This window comes from Tenrec ecaudatus, chromosome X, assembly GCF_050624435.1.
Source record: "Tenrec ecaudatus isolate mTenEca1 chromosome X, mTenEca1.hap1, whole genome shotgun sequence".
NCBI lineage: Eukaryota > Metazoa > Chordata > Mammalia > Afrosoricida > Tenrecidae > Tenrec > Tenrec ecaudatus.
Genome location: NC_134548.1, coordinates 3,608,443 through 3,630,972, shown reverse-complemented (window position 1 = coordinate 3,630,972; position 22,530 = coordinate 3,608,443). Strand labels below are relative to the sequence as shown.

The window sequence follows — 22,530 nt, the reverse complement described above, 5'->3', positions numbered from 1 at the left end:
GGACTGGGATACCATTTATCGTAGCTACACAAAGATGAAGTGCGTAGAACCTAATCTTAAAATTGAATGAAAATCACTATCATTTAATTGATTCTGACTTACGGTGATTCTACAGGGCAGGCTGAAAGGCCTGCTGAGGGCTTCTGAGATGGTTATATTTTACTGAAGAAAAAAACTTCATCTTTGGCCGTGGAGTAGCTGGTGATTACCAACTGCTGACCATACAGTTAGCACTAACGCACTAGGACTCCAGACCTAAATCTCTTGGGAGATTTAAAGAATACATAATATATGTAATTAATAATGTCATGTAATTAACCGGTATTTAATTAATCGATAATAATCGATTGATAATATACTTAACATGATGTATACCATATATGTTAAAGCATGTATATACAGATGACAGTCATAAGTTGACCAAACTACTGGAAGGAAATAGGAAAATATTAACGGTATTCAAATAGACTTCTAGATACAAGGCAATCCGACTCTTATTTTAAAGAGATGGGAAATAATGAACCATCAACTTCAGATGGAAAGTAAAGAGACCCTGGCTACAAAAACACTAACACAGTAGAACGAAGTAGACAATCTAAAATGTCCGAATCATTCTACACAGACAATGGAATAATAACAGACACACAGAGCGATGGAAGAGAATTGAGTTCTCATCAGTAACTCCATCCTGTTGTACACAGCTCAGAATCGCCCAAGGCCTGGAAACCATGACATTAGGAAGAGAACATTTCTCTAACACATGGTGCTTTCCAAACTGGATATCGATTTGCAGAAATAGGACACAGAATCCACGTCTCATGCCGCATACAAAGCCAACTCAAGATGAATCACAGATGTACATGTCAAACCTAACACTACACACATCATTGTAAAACAAATACGTGTGCACTTAGGAACCCTCACACGCGACACTCCCATGTTACCAAACGAACGAAAAATCCATGAACAACAGATGATAAACTACATGACCCAGCATCCTACCACTGAGATCATTTCAAGGATCATGGCTTTACTCCCAGGGAGAACTAGTTTAATATATGCCTGAGCCATCATGGTTAAATATTTACTGCATGGACATGAGGCTGTACAGACACATATCTGTGTCCCAAATCTCAGGAGAGCATTGTGTTCATCACAGGGTGACAAAAATTCTTCACCAAATATTCATGGGTGACAAGAGAGCAGCCTATGAATTTACTCATTGTAATCAGATTCCCTCTCGGCTATTATACAACTGTTATGTTTGAAATAACATGGCGAATGTGTTACTATGTAGTACAGGGTCAGTAGTGATCAATGATGAGGCCACATCTGAGGCCTCACTCAAACCCTGAACGTTACACCCATTGTCTTCTAGTCATTCCAACGCACAGGGACAGAGCAGATGTGTCCATGAGGGTGGACACCTCCTCTACTCTTTAAACAAGAAAGAGAGAGTGATGGTTTGGAAATTGTTGGTTTAATCCCTAAAGAGACTAACGTGTATTTGCAAGTGATTTGTGACTATCTATTGAGCATTTAACACACTTAAGCCTGTTGCCAGACACAGTCATACTGTCAGTTGTTAAGCATGAAGTACACACAGAAGACAAAACAGTTGAAACAGATTTCCTAAAACTATGAAACTGAAGTGCATGCCAGCACCTCACCAGCACATGACATGGAGAGTCCATGGACTTAGAAATAATCTTAACAACAGCACAACAAACAAGAAACTAATCTCTAAAGCTATGGAACTCTAAAACACCTCAATCAGAAAAAAAAAATCCAATTACAAAGTGGGCAAAGGACAGGAACGGAAAATTCACAAAAAATCTCACCGAATGGCTAGCAAAATGTTCACAAACATTCAAAATGATCACAATCATTCACCATCTGGGAGATGCAAATCCAAGCACAGATGAGATGTCACCTTGCACCAACAACGACAACCTGATTATAAACCACGGGAGCAATAAATGCTGGGACTGCAGGATGAGCTTGGAACTCTTACCTATGCCCGTGGGAGTCTTATGCATGCTGTAAAGATGTTCTGCCACTCTGGAAAGTGTCACCTCAAATAATGGAGAACAGAAAGTGTTAGGAACCAGCAAAAGCTCCGCTGCGTGTACACCTTAAAGCACTAAGAGTGACCACAGGGACACACAGTATGCACTCCCATGATCACTTCAGCACCGTTCCCTAAGCAAAACGATGCGACAGGTCAAATGTCCATCAGCAGAATGATTAAAAAAGAAAACCTCTGGTGCATGCACACAATAAAATATTATTCATCGCGGAAAAGAAGTACCTAATGGTTTGAATGGACCAGAAGAATAACGGGCTGAGTGATGACAGTCAGTCAAAAAGAGAAAGATAATATATGAGACCAGTAGTATAATGATAACACCCAAGACAGAGACTGTCAATCCAAAGAAAACAGGCTGTAGAGGTTTCCAGGGACAGGAAGGGAAAGATGAAGCAATGCACAGGAGGATGACAGAGACTGATGGGGTGAAAGAGTGAATAGAGGCACCTAAGAGGGAGAAGAGACAATGGCGAGGGTGGTAGCATCAGAGTGGACTGATGGTTTAAACTGTTAATATGCAGAGCGGATGGTCGAAAATGAAAACCGCCCCTCACCTAAATCACAATAGAAAACTCACTGAAAAAGGAGTCATGTGAAGGGGAACAGATTGCAAGGATCCACATACATATAACCTCCGCCATGGGGGTGGACAATAGAAAAGTGGGTAAAGGAAGACACCAGACAGGGCAAGATATGCCAAACAATAATAATTTATAAAATATCAAGGGTTCATGAAGGAGGGGGTTACGGGTAGAGAGGGGGAAATGAGCAGCTAATAACAAAGGTTCAAGTAGGAAGCAAACATCTTGAGAATGATGATGGCAACAAATATACAAATGTGCTTGACACAGTGGATGTATGTATGGACTGTGATAAAATGATTTTTAAAAATTAGCCATCAGTGCTTATAAATATTATATTTCTCAAGAATAACTTATGCTTACGTATTGCCTGTTCTTCCATGATAATAATTTACTTTAAGAACCAAAGAAAAACACCTGGAAATCAAAAGATGCTTTTGATAAAAAATGCAATTCCTCTCCTCTGAATCGCTTCATTCCTAAGAAAAATGAAGGTCTAGTCAGAACTATGGTGTTCTTATGAGTCAAACACACCTGAGGAAGACACATTTGGGATGACGTTACAGAACCATTGTCATTGTCTTCAAAATACAACCAAACAACTTTTCACACTTTGCTGCTGCTCACGTGGCCTTTGAATCAAGTCTGATTCAGGTGTGACACTAGGTGTGCGGCACACAAGGTAACTGTGGAATTGTTAAGGCAGTGAATTGTCAAAAGTAGATTGTCAGCCTTACAGCACAAGACGTAGTATTTTCAGTCACCTTAAATACATGTATAAGTTGGATATTGAATAAGGAAGACCAAAGGAAAAGGAGATAATACATTAGATAATGGTATTGATCAACAATACTGAAGCACCAAAGACTGTGGAAATAACAAAGAAATCTATCTCGGAAGAAGAGCAGACATACTGCTCCCTGGAGGCGAGACATTGCAGAGTAGTGATCAGTGATCAGGAGAGACCAGTCCCTGGAGAAGGACATCATGCTAGGTGACATGCAGGGGAAGCGAAAAAGGAGGAAGGCCCTTGATGAAATGGAATGACACAGTGGCTGCAACAATGGCTCAGGAATAAGAACAAGTGTCTGACAGGGCAGGACTGGGAAGTATTACCCTCTGTTGTGCATCAGCTCCCTAGGAGTCCCAACTGACCCAATGACACCTGAAAAAAACATGTTTATAAAGGAGATAACAAGGTCCATTGTCTGCTATGCTTCCAGTGAGACTCACAATAGCCTGGTAATTCTCTCCATATTGTGAGCAAGAGACAGTTAAAGAGAGGTGCAGGAGGAGGGGAAGAGGAAAAGGAGGCAAGGGGTAGAGGGAGAGAAAGGTAAAAGAAGGTAGTCAGGGAGAGAGCTGGAAACAGAGACCTAAATTCACTCCTTGTCTAAAGATTCAGAGGAATTTACACGACTTGGAGACCAGATGGTCTCCCGAGACATTATTCATATCTTATGTGTATCCCCGATTAGGTAAACACCCTGAAGATATTTGTCTCAAAGGGAACATCAGTGTTTGCAGTTATGTTTTAATGCACAGATGAGTGTAATTCATATGGCCATCTTGTTGACTCATGGAACTAGGCTCCATGGAATCCCACACCCTCACATCTACTATCAAGATTTCACCACGAAAACTCAATGGGGGCACAGTTCTACTCTCCAATCATTCATCATTAGGATACAAACATGTATGGTCCTGTCTGCGTCCTCAGATGTGCCTCTCAGCTCCCTGAAGCTTCCCTCCATAATGTCCTGAAGGTATTTACTCAAGTCAACCTGAATACCAGGAAATGTTTGACGTCAACTGTGTTCCCTTTACTTAAGACGTTCTTTCCCAGTTTTCTGTCAAGTAGGTCTACAATTCCCTAGCCAACTAGGAAAGCTCTCCAGGGAGCAAGTTTCTGTTGCGTGTATTTTATAACCTTTGAATTTTTATTCTATGTTTAAGTCGAACTATGAATGAGGAACCTGTTGGTTTTCTTCTTCCATAAAGACTGACACACTCAGAAACCCAAATGGACAGTTCTGCTGTCGTACGGGGCTATGAGTCAGAACTGGCTAGATAGCTGCAATTAATTTGCCCCTTATTTCAGATGTAGGTCTTTGGTCAAGCGATTGGTTCAATATGTTTCTATCTTCTACAAAAAACTTGTGGAACTAAGGAGTTGTGTTTCTTCTCAATGATTCTATTGGTTTTTGTGCACAGTTTAAATTTAAGGGGTTAGTCAAGGATGCCACGTCACTCTTTTCTAAAGAGACAGAGACCAAATAACCAATGACACATTCTAGATGGTCAAGCATTCAGCAAAACATAGAAGGAAGAAGAAATTCTAAGCAGAGGGGCAAAGTGCTGTTGCCTTGTGAGGATTGTCATCCAAGCCACCAAATGTGTAGTGTTCGATAGCTAGTAAAATCACTTTGCTCTCTCCACTGAAAACCTTGGTTTGGTTTCTTATTCTATTAATTAAATTATAGAAATTTTTCAAGAGCCTCCTGGTGTAGGCCGAATGCTTTTGAGGTAACATGGGTCACAGTGAACTAGGAGGACACCAGGAACTGAGGAGGCCGTGAGGGGGTACCAATGGGGGAGGAACAGCTCAAGGGAGGAGAGTGAGCCTGGCTCCACAAGTTGAAGAACAGTGTCATTGTCCCTCAGTGGGTTATAAATTTGTGCGGTTGGCATATGATCTACTGGGTACATTCTCAAGAACAATCTGAACAGACAAAAAGTTCATAAAAGCACACTCAAGGTCTTGATGCATACATATTCCAAAGAATTAAGAGACATTACTACAGAAGCATGAAAGAGGTAGCTTGCTGTTAATCGAAAATACTTAAATTATAGTAAAATTAGGATTTAGTTAGCTGTTGGAAACCAAGTAAAAAGAATATAGGCACCCACAATCTCTTTGATGCATAAAGACCCTCCAGAAATAAGAGACATAATCACAGGAGGGTGGAAGAGGTAGCATGCTCTTGATAAAAATATCTAATATATAATATTAAGCTGTAGTTAGATGTTGTAAGCGCTCAGTGCAGTCACCCCTTCCCGTGCAGGAAGAAAACGTTTTGTGACTTATGTCAGCGATGTCCTAACTCAGGAAGGGGGTGGGCAATGCCATTGAGATGAAGCTCCAGTGATTTCTCATGATCCAGAACAGAGGGATGTGAAGATCCTGGTTACCAAACAGAGTGCTTTGGGAAGATGAGTACAGGTAATGCAAAGGATAAGCCTGACTGGCATGGCTAAAACCTTGTCAGTTTTTCCCCACTATGATCCAACTGGGACTAACTAGTTTTTTTCATTTACAATATTTCTTTGTTCATTTTGGGGTTCACAACAGATGTGTTGAGTCATTGGGGCTGACCCTCTTAAATTTGTGTTATGTGTTTCTCTGATGTTCAGTATATGATATGATACCCAGCATTGGAGGACTACAGGGAAAGCAAGCAGGATACAGGTGTCTGGGTCGGGGGGTGTACAGAAGGGGGAGGAATGGGGCTGGTAAAAGGCACCTGATGTCAAGGAGTTCCAGAAGACAAAGAATGTCTTAAAACTGACCGTAGTATTAATTGTACAATACTGCCTGATGTGATTAAACTGTGGAATGATATGATATCTGCATTCACATCCAACAAAACGGTTTAGAAAGAAAAACATAAGTCACATCCAAAGCCTCCCCCATTTAGATCAACAACGGAATACAGCGCTTCAGGGATGGTGTGATAACCACTGGTGACACAAGCTAATGTTCCTGGGACATGACATTGAGAAGGTGACAATCCATAGCAACTCCCTGCACCAGAACAACAAACATGGGCCCTCCTGCACCCTCCTCACATTGTTCCTGTGCCTGAGCCCATTGTTACAGCCAGTGAGGATTCCGCTTGTCGGGGGTCTTCCTCTCCTTCACGGCCCCTCTACTTCACCAAGCCTGATGCCCTTCTCCAGGGACTTGTCCCTCCCGGCAAAAAGTCCAGAGTATATGAGACAAGATCTCACCATCCTTCTAACTAGAGTACACTCTGGCCCTACTCCCAACTCAGATCTGTGTCCTCTTCTCAATCAATGTTACTTGTAATATTCTTTGACAAAACTACTATTCAAATACATCCCTTCTTCTTTGGCCTCCTTTATTCAATGTCTACCTTTCACAGGCTTGTGAGGCACTTAGGAGTCCTTGTGTCAGGATGGTTTCATATTTTCCAGGATGTAGTTCTTCCCTTTCCGATTAAAGTCGATAGGAGTCAGCATTGTACTACATACATGTTACTATGAGACATGGAAAGTAACGTGATGTGGGTGAGGCCATGAGAAAGCTATGTATGGGAAACTGTTTCCTTGGTTAGCAGCTAAACCTGCCCTTTGTCACACTGTTTGGGTATCAAGGGTCTCCTATTTTATTTATGTTGTATTTTTGCCATGAACAAGGGTCCTAACTTCCTTGTCAGTTTCAACTGTAACAGAGATCAGGTTGACTAGAGAAACTCAAGTTTGCTCTGCAAGCACGAGGCAGAAGGAAACTTAGGTTTGCTTCCTCCAAACTACTCAGAAAAAGGAAGGGAAAATCAATTTGTAGACCTTAAATGGTCAGTATCAAGGTCATTTCAAAATGAATCTTCACAAATAGTGCTGTCTGGATGGGATTATAGTCATTCACCTTCAGGGAAATCTAATGAAGGCAACTATTATTCAAATTTATGGACCAACCAAAAAGGCTGCTCCTGAAGAGGTTGAAGAGTTTTATCAACATCATCAATCAGAAATTGATCAAACATGCAATGAAGATGCATCGATATTTATGAGTTACTGGAATGCAAACATTCAAAACAAAGAAGGAACAGTATTTGGGAAATGTGGACCTGGTGATCGGAGCTAAAACAAAGATCCCATAATAGAATGTTGGAAGCCTGATGGCTTGTTTATCGCAAATATGTTCTTTTTACCACAGGATTGAACACTATACACGTGGAGTTCTCCTAATAGATAGCACACAAACCAGACTGACGTCTGTGGGAAGAGATATTGCAGAATCTCAGCATCAGCAGCTGAAACCTGGCCAGGCGCTGATTGTGGACAAAACCCTAAATTATGTGCAACTTCAGGCTGAGCTGAAGAGAATTCAATGGAATCCAGGAGAGCCAGAATACGACCTAAATTCTGTCCCACCTGAATATCAAGTACATCTCAAGACGAGATTTGCTGCAGTGGAAGCGATTACCAGCAGGTATGCTGAGCCGTAGAAGGACAACAAGACCATGATTCATGAAGAAAGCGAAAGGTCATTAAACAGACAGGGAAGAAAATATCAGAAGGGATGTCAGTAGAGACACAGAAAGTGGCTCTTAATAGTGGAGTAGCTACACAAATGGAGGAAAGGATGAAGTCAGAGAGTGAAAAAGAACATTTCAAATAGAGTTCGAAAAAACAATGGAAAATATTCTAATGAAAGGGCAAGACTAAGATGAAAACCAAAAGGGAAGAAAACGCTCAGCATAAATGAAAGTGAAAGAACTGAGAAAAAGTTCAAGAATTGATTTGCAATATTGACAAATTCTATATGCAAAATACTAAATGGTGCAGGAAACAATAAAGATGTTTAGAATACATAGGTACTGCACCCCCACCACCAAAATGCATCTTTTATCAAAGGGAACGTAGACCTAGGAACCGATGGACTTTAAGGAGCAAGTTGAAGCTGCACTGAAAGCATTAGTCAAACAAGGGCTCCAGTAATTGGTAGGTGAGACCTTGTGGACATGTGATCAGGAGAGACCAGTCCCTGGAGAAGGACAGCAAGCTGGGTAAAGTGGAGGGGAAGCGAGAAAGAAGGAATGCCATCACTGAGATGGAATGGCACAGTGGCTGCAACAATGGCTGAGAAATAAGAACTGTGAGATGCGCAGGACAGGGAAGTGTTTCCTTCTGTTGTGCCCCAGGTCCCTAGGTGTCAGGAATGACCCATGGGCACCTGATAACAATATGGTTAAAAAGGAGATAACAAGGTCCTTGTCTGGTATGCCTCCATGAAGAATCACCATAGCCCAGGATGTCTCTCCACATTCAAAGAAAGAGATAAAGAGAGGTTTAGTAGGAGGGGAAGAGGAGGAGGAAGAAAATGAGGAGGAGGAGGAGGAAGGAGGGGAAGCAAGGAGAGAGAGAAGAAAATAACAAAGTCCTGAAGTCATCTCCTGTCTAAAGATTGACGTGTAGACAATCTGTGAGACCAGATGGTCTTTCCTGACATTTTTCATGTCCCGATATGTTTATTCTCCCCCAGGTGAACACCCTGAAGATATCTGTCGAAAAGGAAATGTGAATGTTTGCAGTGTATGATTTAATAGGTGGATGAGTGTAATTCATTGGCAATCATGTTGACTCAGGGTTCTAGGCTCCAGGGAATCCCACACCGTCGCATCTACTTCCAAGATTGCACCCAAGAAAACTCAGTGGGGCACAGTTCTACTCTCCAGTCACTCAACATTAAGGATACAAATGCATATGGTCCTGTCTGCCTCCTTGGATGCATCTCTCAGCTCCCTGAAACTTCCCTCCATACATTTCCTGAAAGTATTTTCTCCAGTTCAACTCCATACCAGGAAATGAGCTTCCTTGCAGTTTAAGTGTGTTTGCTGTCTTCAAGGTGTTCTTTCCTAGTTTTCCCTCAAGCAGGTCTGCATGTCCCTAACCATTGAGGAAAACTCTCCAGGGAGAAAGTTTTAGTTGCATGTATTTGATATCCTTTGATTTCTGATTCTGTTTGGCTTTAGGTGCTAGCTATGAATGAGGAACCCCATTGGTTTTCTTCTTGCATAAAGATTGACACACTCAGTAACACAAAGGTACAGTTCTGCTGTTGTACGTGGCTAAGGTGACTCAAAAGTGACTAGATAGATGAGTTTGTCCCTTTTTAATTTTGAGATGTATGTCTCACATGGTTTTCTCTTCTACAATCAACTTGTGGAACTAGGGAGCTATATATTTTTTTAAATTATTTCCATTGTTTTGCTGTGCATAGTGTAAATTAAAGGGTTAGCCAAGGACACCAAGCCACTCTGTGCCAAACATCCGGAGAACAAATGACCAATGCTGCAAACTAGACGGTCAAGCATTTCCGCTAAAGCAGAAGTCAGGATGAAGAAGGGAAATTCTAAGCAGAGGGACCGAAGTGCTGTTCTGTAGTGAGGACTGTCTTCCAAGTCGCCAAATATGTAGGACTGAAAATTCACTTTGCTCTCGCTGCAGTGAATGCTTGGTTTGGTTTCTTATTATTTTTGTTACATAAATATTTCAAGAGCCTCCCGGTGTAGGATGAACGATTTTGAAGTAACATTGGCCACAGTGAAGTAGGAGGAGGATACCAGGAATTGAGGAAGCTGGGAAGATGTGTAAATGCGGAGGAACAGCTCAGGGGAGGACAGTGGGAATGTCCCCACAACTTGAAGACCAACGTCACTGTCCCTCAGTGGGTCATTCAGACACTGTGACATTGGCATATGGTCTGCTGGCTGGGTACATTCCCAAGAACAATGAGAAAAGAAGGCAAATAAATAAAAGCACTCTCAATCTCTTTGCTGCATATATATTCTCAAGAATTAAGAGACATATTCATAGAGATGGAATAGCCTGCAGTTGATTAAAAACTTAAAACATAACATAATGAAGCTTTAGTTAGATGTTGGAAACCATAAGTGTGAGAACCCCTTCCAAGAGAGAAATAAATATGTTCTTGGTCAAGGGATGTCGTACTCCATGAAGGGGGTGGATATTGCCAGTAACATGAACCTGTGGTGATTTCCCATGATCCATGTGGTTGTCACCTAATGTGGTGTCAATTTAAGGATTAATGGTGTAGAGGTGGAGTCTAGGGTATTCATCTGGAGATAGCAAGGAATCTTCTCTGTGGGCATGGCCTTCTCCTGAGATTTCTGGAAATCTGGTTCTTCCTCCTTGGAGGCGGAAGACACTTTTCTCTCTCTGCCACTCCCTGGGAGACATTGCAGAAGACAAGCCACATGGAGGGAACCAGACCTCTGAAGCCAGAGAAGCCACAGAGAGATCCCTGCCAGCGCTGAGATGCTTATAACACTGCTGGATCCAAAGACGTTCTACCTACTTGCTTGGGACTCTCCTGCATTTGGCTTCATTGCATGTCTTTCTTGTATCAGAAAAGGAATTTAGAGATTGTTATCAGACATATGGGTTAATATCGGACTTATGGACTTGATCTGGACTGGGCTGGGATGTTTTTTCAATATTCAATTGCTCTTGTATATAAATCACTTTCTTATATACGTGTGTATAGATGGATTTGTTTCTCTAGTACACCAACACTAACACAATCCAAAATAGAGGGGTGAGAAAAACCTGGTTGCGAAACAAAGTAAATTGGAGCGATCAAATAGTTATCAAAGTGATAAACCTAACTTGGTTAAAACCCTGTCAGTTGAACCCACCTCTGAGTGCCACTGAGACTGATGTAATTTTCAACATTTTCTGTATTTCTTTGTTCATGTTAGGGTTTATCACAGATGTGTTTGGTCCTTTGGAGTGACCCTCTTGAACTGTTGTGTTTGTCTGTTGTTGAGTATATGATGCCCAGCATTGGTGGACTATGGGGACAGCAAACAGGGTAAGGGTTTCTAGGGGCTCCTGGGCGGTTGGGTGGAGGAGGGGAGGTAAAAGGCATCTGAAATCCAGGAGTTCCAGAAGACAAAGAATGTTGCAGCAATGGTGCAATACTGCCTGATGCGGTTTAACTGTGGAATATGATCTCTGTATTCACTTCCAACGAAGTGGTTTAGAAAGAAAAGTCAGATCTAAAGCATCCTCCATTTAGATGAACACGGGCGTACGACGCTTCAGGGTCGGTTTGATAAACACTGGGGAAACAAGCTGCTGTTCAAAAGACATGACTTTGAGGAGGTTACACCCTACGGCATCTGCCTGCATCCTAGAACAAGTCACGGGCCCTCAATCTCCTCCTCGCCATTGTTCCTGTGCCGGAGCCCAGTGTTACAGCCAGTGACAATCCATCTTCTTTCAGGTCTTCCTCTCCTTCACAGCCTCTACTTTACCATGCCTGAGGCCCTTTCCAGGTCCTAGTCTCTCATGACAACATGTCCAAAGTATGTGTGTTAGTCTGGGTAGACCAGAGAAACAAATCCAAGACACTCATATGTGTATAAGAGATTAAAAAAAAAAAAGAGAGAGAGCTCTCTCCATATAAAAGGGTAATTGTATATATATATTTTAAATCCTAGCCCAGTCCACATTAAATTTGTTAGTCTGATAATATCTCTTATTTCTGATACCACTCTGTAAATTCTTCTTCAGGCTCATTCAATACATGCAATGACTCTGATCATAGGAAGATCACAGGCTAATACGTAGAAAGTCTTGTGGATCCGGAGGCAGTGGAAGCATCCTAGCACGGGCGTGGGCCTCCATGTGGCTCCCCAGCTCCAGGCTCTGGCTGCCATTAGCATAGCTCCATGTGGCTTGTCAACAGGAATGTCTCACAGGGAGACGAAGCTGAGAGGGCATCTCTGCCTCCAGGGGGGCATTTAGGAATTCCCAGAATCCTGAGGAGAAGGCTATGCCCACATGGTGGTCTCAGTGGCTATGGAGGCATTGACAGGCTAGACTCCACCCCTTGGAAAGTTGACAAGAGAGTATGTAAATGCCACATTTTATAAGACAAAATCTCACCATCCTTGCATCTGAAGTGCACTCTGGCCGTACTTCCAATACAGATCGGTGTCCTTTTAGCAATCAGTGTTACTGCAGTATTCTTTGACAGTCCACGCTTGAAATGCATCAGTTTTGCTTTGGCCTTTATTCAATGTACAACTTTTACAGGCACCTGAGGCACTTAGTAGCCCTAGTAGCAGGATGGTTTTACATTCCCCTGCAATGAGAAAGGGCCACCGTTTCAAATCTCTAACTGCTCATCAAGAGAAAGGCAGGATTTTCTGCTTCCACAGTTACAGCCTTGGAAACACACAGCGGGTAGTTCCTCCCAGTCTGATATAGGTCGCTACGAGTCAGCACTGATATCATGACACTTCGTATGAGACACTGAAAGTAACATGACCTGGGTGAAGCCCAGAGAAAGATAGGAATGAATAACTGTTTCCGGTCTTAAGAGGGAAAAACCACTCTGTGTCACAAAGTTTGGGGAATCAATGGTCTCTTATGCTCATTATAAAACCTGTTTTATTTATTTGCCATTTCTGACGTGAACAAGATCCTAAATTCCTTGTCACGGTGTCAAGTGCAATACAGATCAGGTTGAGTGCAGAAATGCCTGCGTTTCTCCTGCAAGCTTGAGACAGAAGGAAATTGATGTTACTTTCCCTGAAACTACTCAGGAAAAAAACAACAAGGGAAAATCAAGCAATTTATATGCCTTAAATTGAGTACCAAAGTGCCAAAGTCATTTCTACTTGAATCTTTAAATACAATGCTGTCTGGGACAGGATCATAATCGTCCACCGTCAGGGAAATCTAATCAAAGCAACTATCGGTCTAATTTATAAACCAACCTCAAAGGCTGCTCCTGAAGAAGTTGAAGAACTCCATCAACATCCTCAAACACAAATTGATGAAACATGCAATCAAAATGCATTGATAATTTTAAGTGAATGGAATGCAAACATTCAAAACAAAGAAGAAGGAACAGTAGTTGGGGAATATGAACAAGGTGTTAGGAGCTAAACCAAATATCGCATAATAGAATTTTGGAAGTGTGATGACTTGTACATCACAAATACCTTCTTTTAACCACAGGAATGAACACTATACGCAGGGAGTTCTCTTGATGGAATGCACACAAACCAGACTGTGCAAAGAGACAACGCAGAATCTCAGCATCAGCAGCTGAAACCTGGCCAGGATCTGCCGGTAGACATGACCACCAATGACTCATATGCAAGTTCAGGCTGAAGCTGAAGTGAATTTAAACATATCCAGGAGAGCCAGAACACAACCTTAAGTCTGTCCCACCTGAATATCAAGAACGAACCAAGAAGAGATTTTCTGAACTGGAAGAAAATGCCATCAGGCCTGCTGAGCCATGGAAGGACATCATGCGCGAATAAAGAGAAAGGTCACTAAAATACACAAGGAAGAAAATACCACGGGGCATGTCAGAAGAGACCCTAAAAGCTGATCTTAAGAATGTAATAGCCACACAGATGGAGGAAATGATGTCATAGAATGAAAGCGAACATTTAAAAGGGAAGTTTGAAAAGACAATGGAAAATATTTTACAGCAATGTGCAAGAACTAAGGCTAGAAATCCAAAGGGGAAGGACACACTCATCCTAAATGAAAGTGAAAGAAAACAAGAGAAATTTCCAGACTTGATTTATAAGTAAAACATTAAATAGTGCAAGAAACATCAAAGAAGATGGTTAAAATACATAAAGTCACTGTACCAAAAAAATAAAAATTTATCCTTTTCCTAGTATTTCCAGCGGGTGCGCAGGAATAGGAACGAATGGAATTGAAGGAGGAATTGAAGTTCAAGCTGCACTGAAAGCATCAGGCAAAACACTGGCTCCAGGAGTGGGCACAGCACCGACTTAAATGTTTCAACAAGTTAATAAAGCTCTGAAAGCACAAGTTAATAAATCTCTGGAAGTAATTTGGGAGGCAGCAACCTGGCCAACTGACGGTAAGACATCCAATATCTTACCCATCCACAACAAAGGTGACCCAACCAAATGCTCACACTGTACAACGGTGTCATTGAGGGCAAAGGCATGTACAATGTTGCTGAAGATCAGCCAACAATGGTCACAGCACTGCACTGACAGGGGAGCTGCCTCTGGATTCACAAGAGGGTGTGAAACTAGAGATACCATTGCGGGTGCCAAATGGACCTTGGGTCAAAATTGATAACACCAGAAAGATGTCTACTGGTTTCTCATTGACTATGCAAAGCCATTCAATAGCGTGAACCCTAACAAATTTGGGTTATACTTGAGAAGGGGAATTTCTCAACCCTTTCTTGGGCTCAGGAAGTCATGCACACAGATCAAGGGCAAGCTGCTGGCTTGACATTCAGGAAAGGTGTGTGTCTGCGTTGTATTCCTTCAGCCTATTTCTCAATATGCATGTTGGCAAATAACCAGAGAAGCAATATTATATGAGGAAGGATGAGGCATCTGGATTGAAGAAAAGTTTATGAACAAGCTAACTTCCTCAGAGTGAGCAGGAGTGGAAATATTTGCTTATGAAGATCAAAGGCCTGCGTCCTTCAATGCAGATTACAGCTCAGTGTCAAGAAGGCCCAAATCCTCACAGCTGCACCAGTAGGTGACATCCTGATAAATGTAGATCAAAACTGAATTTGTGAATGACTTTGTTTTGCTTGGATCCACAATGAATGGCTTGGAAGCAGCGGCATGAGATGAATAGACTTAATGCATCAGGTGTATCTGCTACACAAGGTGTGGAGGAGCAAAGATGTTACACTGGGGAGTCAAGTGCACTTGACCCAGGCTATGGGTACATTTGAATCATGTTGCTTGAAAGTACCACAGACATTCAGGGGATAGACAAGTTTGTCTTGCAAGAAGACAGGCCACAGGGCTCCATAAGACAGGGATGGCAAGAATTCATGTTATGGATTTTGACATGTTATGGATTTTGACATGTTATCACAAGAATAATCCTTGGAGAAAGAGAACATGTTTGGCAAAGTAGAGGGCAGAGAAAGACAGAAGGCCCTCAATGAGATGGATTGACACAATGTGTGAACAATGGATCACACGAAGGACTAATTGTGTGAATAGCACAGGGCCCAATGTTGCTCCCTGCTATCATGCACAGATCGCTGTGGGTCAGAACCGAATGAGGGCCACTAACAACATCGGCATGAAAATAGATTGTGGGCCTTGGTCGAAGGACCAAAGTTATTAACTTATTCCAGTGGCTGATTACTTCTCTTTTTGGAAGAAAGGTTAACACAGGGGACTCATGTCTCTATATGAAGCCATGTTGGAGGAGGTTTACACCGAGAAGACATCTCTGGTTCTCCATGAATGGCTGAGGAGCACACTGAGAAGACAGTGACAAGTGCAGGATCTCCTTCCCACCACAGAGGTCAGACCCAGCCAGACAACACCCCAAATCCAACAGAAGAACGCCAAGACGATGACCACCAGCAAGTCCTTAATTGGCTTTGAGGCAAAAGTGACCCTCAAGACCAGGTTTTCCTCCTCAGAGTTGGCACTTACATCACTTGATATCTCTCAAGATAAATGGCATAGACATGGATACCCTTCCACAGGAAACTTTCAGAAAAAGAATTGGGGCTAAAAGGTTTTTTTGGTTTGTTTTTGAGAGGTAGAGGGGAATGATTTACACACAATCTAAATCTCCTTAAAGAATTGTCAACCAGCATGTTTACTGTTGCTGTTTCAAGATGTCTTAGGGAACCAATGATGAATAGCCACATGGAAACACAGGAGGCATAAAAGGAGGCAGGAATACAGAACCTCTACAGCAGGTTACCATCCACTGGCTCCTCAGAAGGACAAGTGACCAACACAGGCAAGAAGAAGATTCTTCTCCTGATGTTGGGACTCACCCTCACCTGCATTGGCCTGCACTCTCTGCCTGAAGAACAACTCTCAATGGTAATGAGGACAGCCCAGCACAAGGGATTCTTCTTTTATGCAAGTGCATGTTGCTTTGAGGGACTGTGTTGGGGTTTCAAAATTTGTGCACCTGGATCTTCACCTGTAACTCCCCAAAGCACAATCCTTGGATTTCTTGACCAATCCCCATGAGAGAATGAGGATGCATGACACCTTTATGTCTTGCTCTGCAAGAAATAAACTGCATAGGGATTGCATCGCTGATTTTCAGAAGGAGGCAACTGGGATAGATTTATCCTTCGATTTATTGGGTATTGATAAGTTTCTACAACCAATCCCATGAGAGAATGAGGATGCATGACACCTATGTCTTGCTCTGCGGGAATTATGTTCCATAGGTTTTGCATTGCTGATTTCAGCAGTAATTAACTGGGACTTTTTGGTGGGGTGACTTGTTCTGGGCAGAGTCTATCCTGCAATTATCTGGATTCAGAGGCGTACTGAAAAGTGACACCATCAGAAGCATGATGTGTGTCTGCTTTCTCCCTCGGTACTTCACATGAAATAGCACAGTGGATGTGAATTGAACATAGTATGTGATGAAACAGTGTAAACTGTTACAGAAATTTCTTACTTTTGTTTCTTCCCTTGGCATTGTGCTTGTTGTTATTGTTTTTATAAGCTTCCTATGTTCAACACATGCAGTTTTTTCTCTAATGTAAGCCACGGGTCACATTGCTGTAGATGATGTTCGAGAAATAGTGATACCTGGGCCAACATTTCCTACCGATATATTACTTGCAGATCCGAGGAAATTATGATCGCATATACGCCGCCCCTACAAATCCAAACAACACAATGGAAGGTGGTAAATTCGATGTTAAAATGCATGATGTTGGGGAACTGATTACAAGGTTCCACATGTGACCTCTTCCCTGGGAGAGGGACAGCAGAGAAGGGGGGGGAAGGGAGACTCCAGATAGGGCAAGATATGACAAAATAACGATGTATAAATTACCAAGGGCACATGAGGGAGGGGGGAAAGGGGAGGGAGGGGAAAAAAAAAAGAGGACCTGATGCAAGGGGCTTAAGTGGAGAACAAACGCTTTGAGAATGATTGGGGCAGGGAATGTATGGATGTGCTTTGTAGAATTGATGTATGTATATGTATGGATTGTGATAAGAGTTGTATGAGTCCCTAATAAAATGTACAAAAAGAAAAGAGGAGAAAAAAATGATTAGGGCAAAGACTGTACAGATGTGCTTTATACAATTGATGTATGTATATGTATGAATTGTGATAAGAGTTGTATGAGCCCCAATAAATTGTTAAAAAAAAAAACCATGATGTTGAGTATTTCCCGCACAGTGGACTCATGCGTTTTGCATACTATGTCATGTAAGTAGACATTTCATGGAATGAAAACGAAGACAGCAATCTGGTTACCAAGGGAGAATCTACCCTCCTTGCTTGTAGAGAAATCTCAGGACTCTGGGTGGTGGGCTTCAAACATTCTGTGGAGGTAGAGATTTAGGAGCCAAAGTCTTAGAGGACAGAGTCAAAAGCCTCCCTTGGAATCAACACGCGGAATATTGTAGGAAGACACATGAACAGTGCCCTCAAGTCTTTCAGTTACCAATGAAATCCTTCATCGGTCACTTTCTAAACACCAGGGAACCTGAGGCGGGATTTCAAAGGTGTGAGCAGAGCATAAAAATACAACATAACCTCTCTGTAGAAGTACTCCTGGCTACTTTGAATCTGTTGCTGTGTGCGTGGGTAGGGAGTTGGGTGGGACATCGCGGTCGCACAGGTGGCCTAGAGAAATCAATCCAGTGGCACTCACATGTCCATGAGACAGAGCTTGAGATCAACAAGCAATCTCACACCCACAGAACGCATCCCAGCCCAGTCCACCTCAGGCCGACCAATAAGATGCTAACAAGGGCCACATTACACCCACGTCTTGGCAGGGTTTGGATGCTGAAATGTGATGTGGACTGTAGGAGGGTGACAGGCCAGTAGATGTAGTCAGTCACCTAGATCCAAGGTCAGTAGAGACATGAAAGGCCACTGACAGCTCTCAGCAAACAGTGGCGTACATGGGCAACCCTTCAAATACAGAATGCCATCAAACAGAAAGCTGAAGTCATGGGGTGAGGGGTATGTAGGTTCCCAGCTTCCTCTGCTTATCAGAATCTGGTGTGCAGAAAGCTATGGATGACAATGTCAGCCCAAGATCCATTTGTGGAACTACATAGGAAAGTCGTCTGTGGAAAAATCCCTTCTATTGACAACTGACAGATTGGAGGAAAGCGTTTCCTAAAGAGAGCGCTTTGGAGGGATGAGCATAGCAGACTATAAAGGCATAGACCTGACTTAACAGTTAAAATTTTGTCAGATTTGCTTCCCCCTCACCCTTGATGCATGCTACATGTAACTTAGTTTCTAAAATTTTTGGCATCTTTGGTTTGTATTTTTATGGTTTTTTTCTTTGAAATTAGGGTATATCTCAGAAGTGTTACGTTATTGAAGTTGTGTTACATTTTTCTTTTTTTTTCCTTTTGTATATGAAACCCAGGATTGATGTACCTACAGAGAGAGAAGTAGAATATCAGTTTGAGGAGGAGGGAGTCACAGTGGTCAGGAGAAGGGGAGAGGCAGTCACTGAGTGCATATATAGAAAGAATGGGTGGAAACTGAGGGAGCAACTGTACAATTCTGCTTGGATTGACTGAATAATGGAAACCTGTGATATATCCATTACTTTAAAAAAGAAAAAGAAAGTCATACCTGCAAGGAAGCAACTTAAGGCTTTGACCCATTTGACAACGGGAATTTCACCTTGGATGTAACATAGCCTACATGATATAAATTCTCACTCCCATGAGGTGGAAAAGGTTTCATTACCTCAAGGATTATTGGTAACATGACTGTTCTTTTGCACACCTTTGGTAAGAACTCAAGTCAATAACGAAAGAAGTGGAAATATTTTTCACTTCTTTGGATTCCTAGTTCAGATCCATAAACAGATGATGGAATTTGGGTGGATTATACCTGGGCTTCTATAGGTATGGAAGGCCTTTGGAGGAGGAATTGAATTTGGAAGTTAGGAATTAAGAAGAGGGAAAAGAAGGATTCTGTTCTAAAACAGGTTTATTTAAAAAAATAAATACTTAATATTTGTGTTCAACAAATGTGTGGGGGTTGGGGGTGGTGCCAGGGAGCTGTATACAGGAAGTAGGGTGATGGCAACAGAAGATCAGAGTTCTCAAAAAGGAGGAGGTAGCATTTATCCTGTAGACGATTATCTGTTGGTGATGTGATTTGAACTCAGCACCTCCAGGCCCCAGAACAGTTCTCCACAGAAGGTGGCTACATTCTCTCCTTCCTGATCATGTTGCTTCTGTGAAGACTGGGGCAGAGAATGCAGACAAACACCCAATAAAAGACAATCTCTGAAAATTGATTGCGTAAGTCAGAAACGATGAGGTCTTAAGTCTAACACAGACAAATAGATCTACAGAGAAAAGATTTGGACTTATGTTGGGGATATATAATGACCCAAGTTGTCAATTTGAAATTAACTTGCGAAATTTTAATTTGACTGCAGAACTTTGTCTTTATCTTTCTCTGTATCTGTTGTACACAGACATACAGTCATAAATATTCCAATAAGATAACCATATGTCGAGTCATTCCTTTTGCTTAAATTAAAAAAAAATAGAATGAACAGGGTATCATTTGCATTGTCGTGTTGAGAAGGTAAGGTTCTTACTATTTTTAACTCCTCCATACGTGTGGACACTTGGTTGCAGTCAGGTTGACTGAGGTTCAATTTTCTCTCCATTGATCAGAATTGGTTCACATTTCAGTTGTGACAATTATCTGTCTACCTGTAAATACCATCCTACTGAACATGCAGAAGAGTGTCTGCAGCCCACAGAGGAAGGTGGTGCTCTGTGTTGATTCATGGAGCCATGGAGACCATGCTCACGGTGTGACACCGCGGTTCTATAGATGTAACATAATGGAACAGGCCCCCAGAGTCACACGGTGTTTAATTTCACTCGGTCTTACTGCATTTCACCAGTTGCTTTTTATTCCGAACGGAAGGTCTTTGGTAACTCCATGAAGTAAAGTGTACAGATGCTGTTTTGTAGATAAGGGAGCTATGCAGACATTGTTGATGCATGCAAGGCCAGGCATGAAATCCTTGTTATCCGGGTTATGTATTGAATGGTTTTATTGCATTCACTAAATCAAATGACCAAGTTTTCCATTCTAGGTTTAAAGGGAAATACCTTCCCCGTTATTCATACGCACAGAAAAAAAGGAGCCAATGAATTTGTTCGTGTTGGTAAGTACTAAGGTGTTTCTGTTGGCAATGGGCTTGTTGAGATTGGATAAATGGCCACAGCTTCAAAGACTCTGTTGATCTGAACTCTGCTTCTGCTAAGCATCACAGGTCAAGCCAGGTAGAATCCCGGGTATTTTCCCATCCTGATAATGTGTTATGCAAGGACATAAGTGATATTACATGAAGTGCCTCTTGCAACTTTGAATATTCTGAGGAGAAACTGAAAACAAATGCTCAGAGCATCTCCTTCATGTCAGCGCCAGGCAAAGGGCAAGGTCCTGGGCTCCTTAATAACAACCGAAATGGAGCTGTGGAGGACGCGTGGCTGCAGACCTGGGGATCTTGGGGGACTTCCCGCCTCTCACAGGAAGCATGGAGTCCCGCAGCCACCTGGGACGTAGAGGTCAAAGGGAAGCGGGGGCGCAGGGCCCGGCCCCGCCCGCTCGGAGCACCAGAGACGAAGGGGACTCCTGGATCCCGAGGATCGGCCTCAGGTGCGCCTCACCTGCCAGGGCGGCGCTTCAGCGCTCAGCGACTCAGGTGCACAGTCGAATTGCCTCCGGGACCACAGGAGCCGCCTGAAGCCCCAACGCACCCAAGTCCGCCCCAAGGCCAGAGCCCCGCCCCCGCGGCGCTGCCCCAGCGCGGCGACGTCGCCACGTGCACGTCGGCACGACGCACGGCTGCAGCTTCGGCGCGCGCATGCGCCAAACAGGCTCCTCCTCCCGCCGCGCGACCTCGGGCCTGCGTGGCCTCTGAGGGCGCGCTGAGGGACGAGGGGGCGGCGGGGCGCCCGTCCGTCCGCCGGAGCAGCAGGTGGGCCGCGCGGCTGCAGGCGGGGAGCGGGGCGCCGGGAGGCCGCGGGGGCTGCGCTCGCGCCCCGCCGAGCACCCTGCGGCCGGCGGCCCGGCCTCCTCACGCCGCGCTGGACCCGCCGCCGTCCCGACGCGCCGCCCCGGCCCCGACCCCGGAGACGACCCGTTACCGGCTGCGACGTCGTCGGGGGTCCCGGAGAACCGGACCCACGGGACCGCCAGGCCCGCGCTGAGGCCTGAACACGGCCCCGCTGACGCCACCGTCGCCCGCCGGCCGCGTATGTCCACTTCCGGCTTCCTGAAGCCCGGCTCCGCCCCTCGACCCCGGTGACCCGGAAGTGCCCCTATGCCTTCTGCTACAGCCAGTTGGGCCCTGGAGGCCTTGGCTGGGCTGCCTTCTGACCTGCCCGAGGGGCGTGGCTTCTGGAGGCCCTGCAGACTGATGGCTTGTGGTGAGATGGGGAACCTGCTCCGTACCCCGAGGTCTTCCCGTGCAGCCTTTACCTGGGAGCGGTGCCCCGGAGACGTGCGCGACCCGATCTGGACCAGGCAGCGTGCACCCCCACAGGGGCTTTCCTACTGCCCCCTGCCCGGCCTTGGATCCCCTGGAATGGGCAGTAGCTGCTTCCTTGGGAGTTTTGGGGGTTGGTTGTTTCCTGGTTCTGTCTCTGCCACCTGGGTTTTGATTTGGGGGCCGGGTGTGCAAGGCATTCTGAAGCGCTTCTAACCTAAAGCCATGATGAAAATGTCCCTCCTCTGTTCCCCAACCCAATGCAAACTCAACTCAAACGATGCACTAACTAGGTTTCTGTTCCCCTCTCTTGAGGTAAATCGACTTGTTTTTTCCTTCCTACTTAGGCCCTTTGTTTTCATTTAGCTTGCATTAATTTCAGTTCAAGTCACTGGTAAAATCTTCGTCCAAAAGAGCTGACCAAGCTGACGGAAGTCGTCTTGCCTGTTCGCTGTGAAATTCCAATCCTCTTTCAAAGTTGGGGCATGTACCCTCATAACAACTATGCACGTAGAAGACAAGATTTTGGTCCTCACCCACCCAGTAGGCACTTC

General features: G+C 43.7%; 1 protein-coding gene across 1 annotated transcript in view; it reads right to left on the bottom strand.

The window, feature by feature from the left end:
- The window catches only part of LOC142434431 (odorant-binding protein-like), a 62,770-nt gene extending 41,011 nt beyond the window's left edge, over positions 1-21,759 (bottom strand). The window contains exon 1 of the mRNA XM_075539150.1: positions 21,636-21,759. The gene's annotated coding sequence lies outside the window, so the exon portion shown is untranslated. The remainder of the gene's footprint in view (positions 1-21,635) is intronic.
- Between the last annotated feature and the right edge of the window lie 771 nt (positions 21,760-22,530).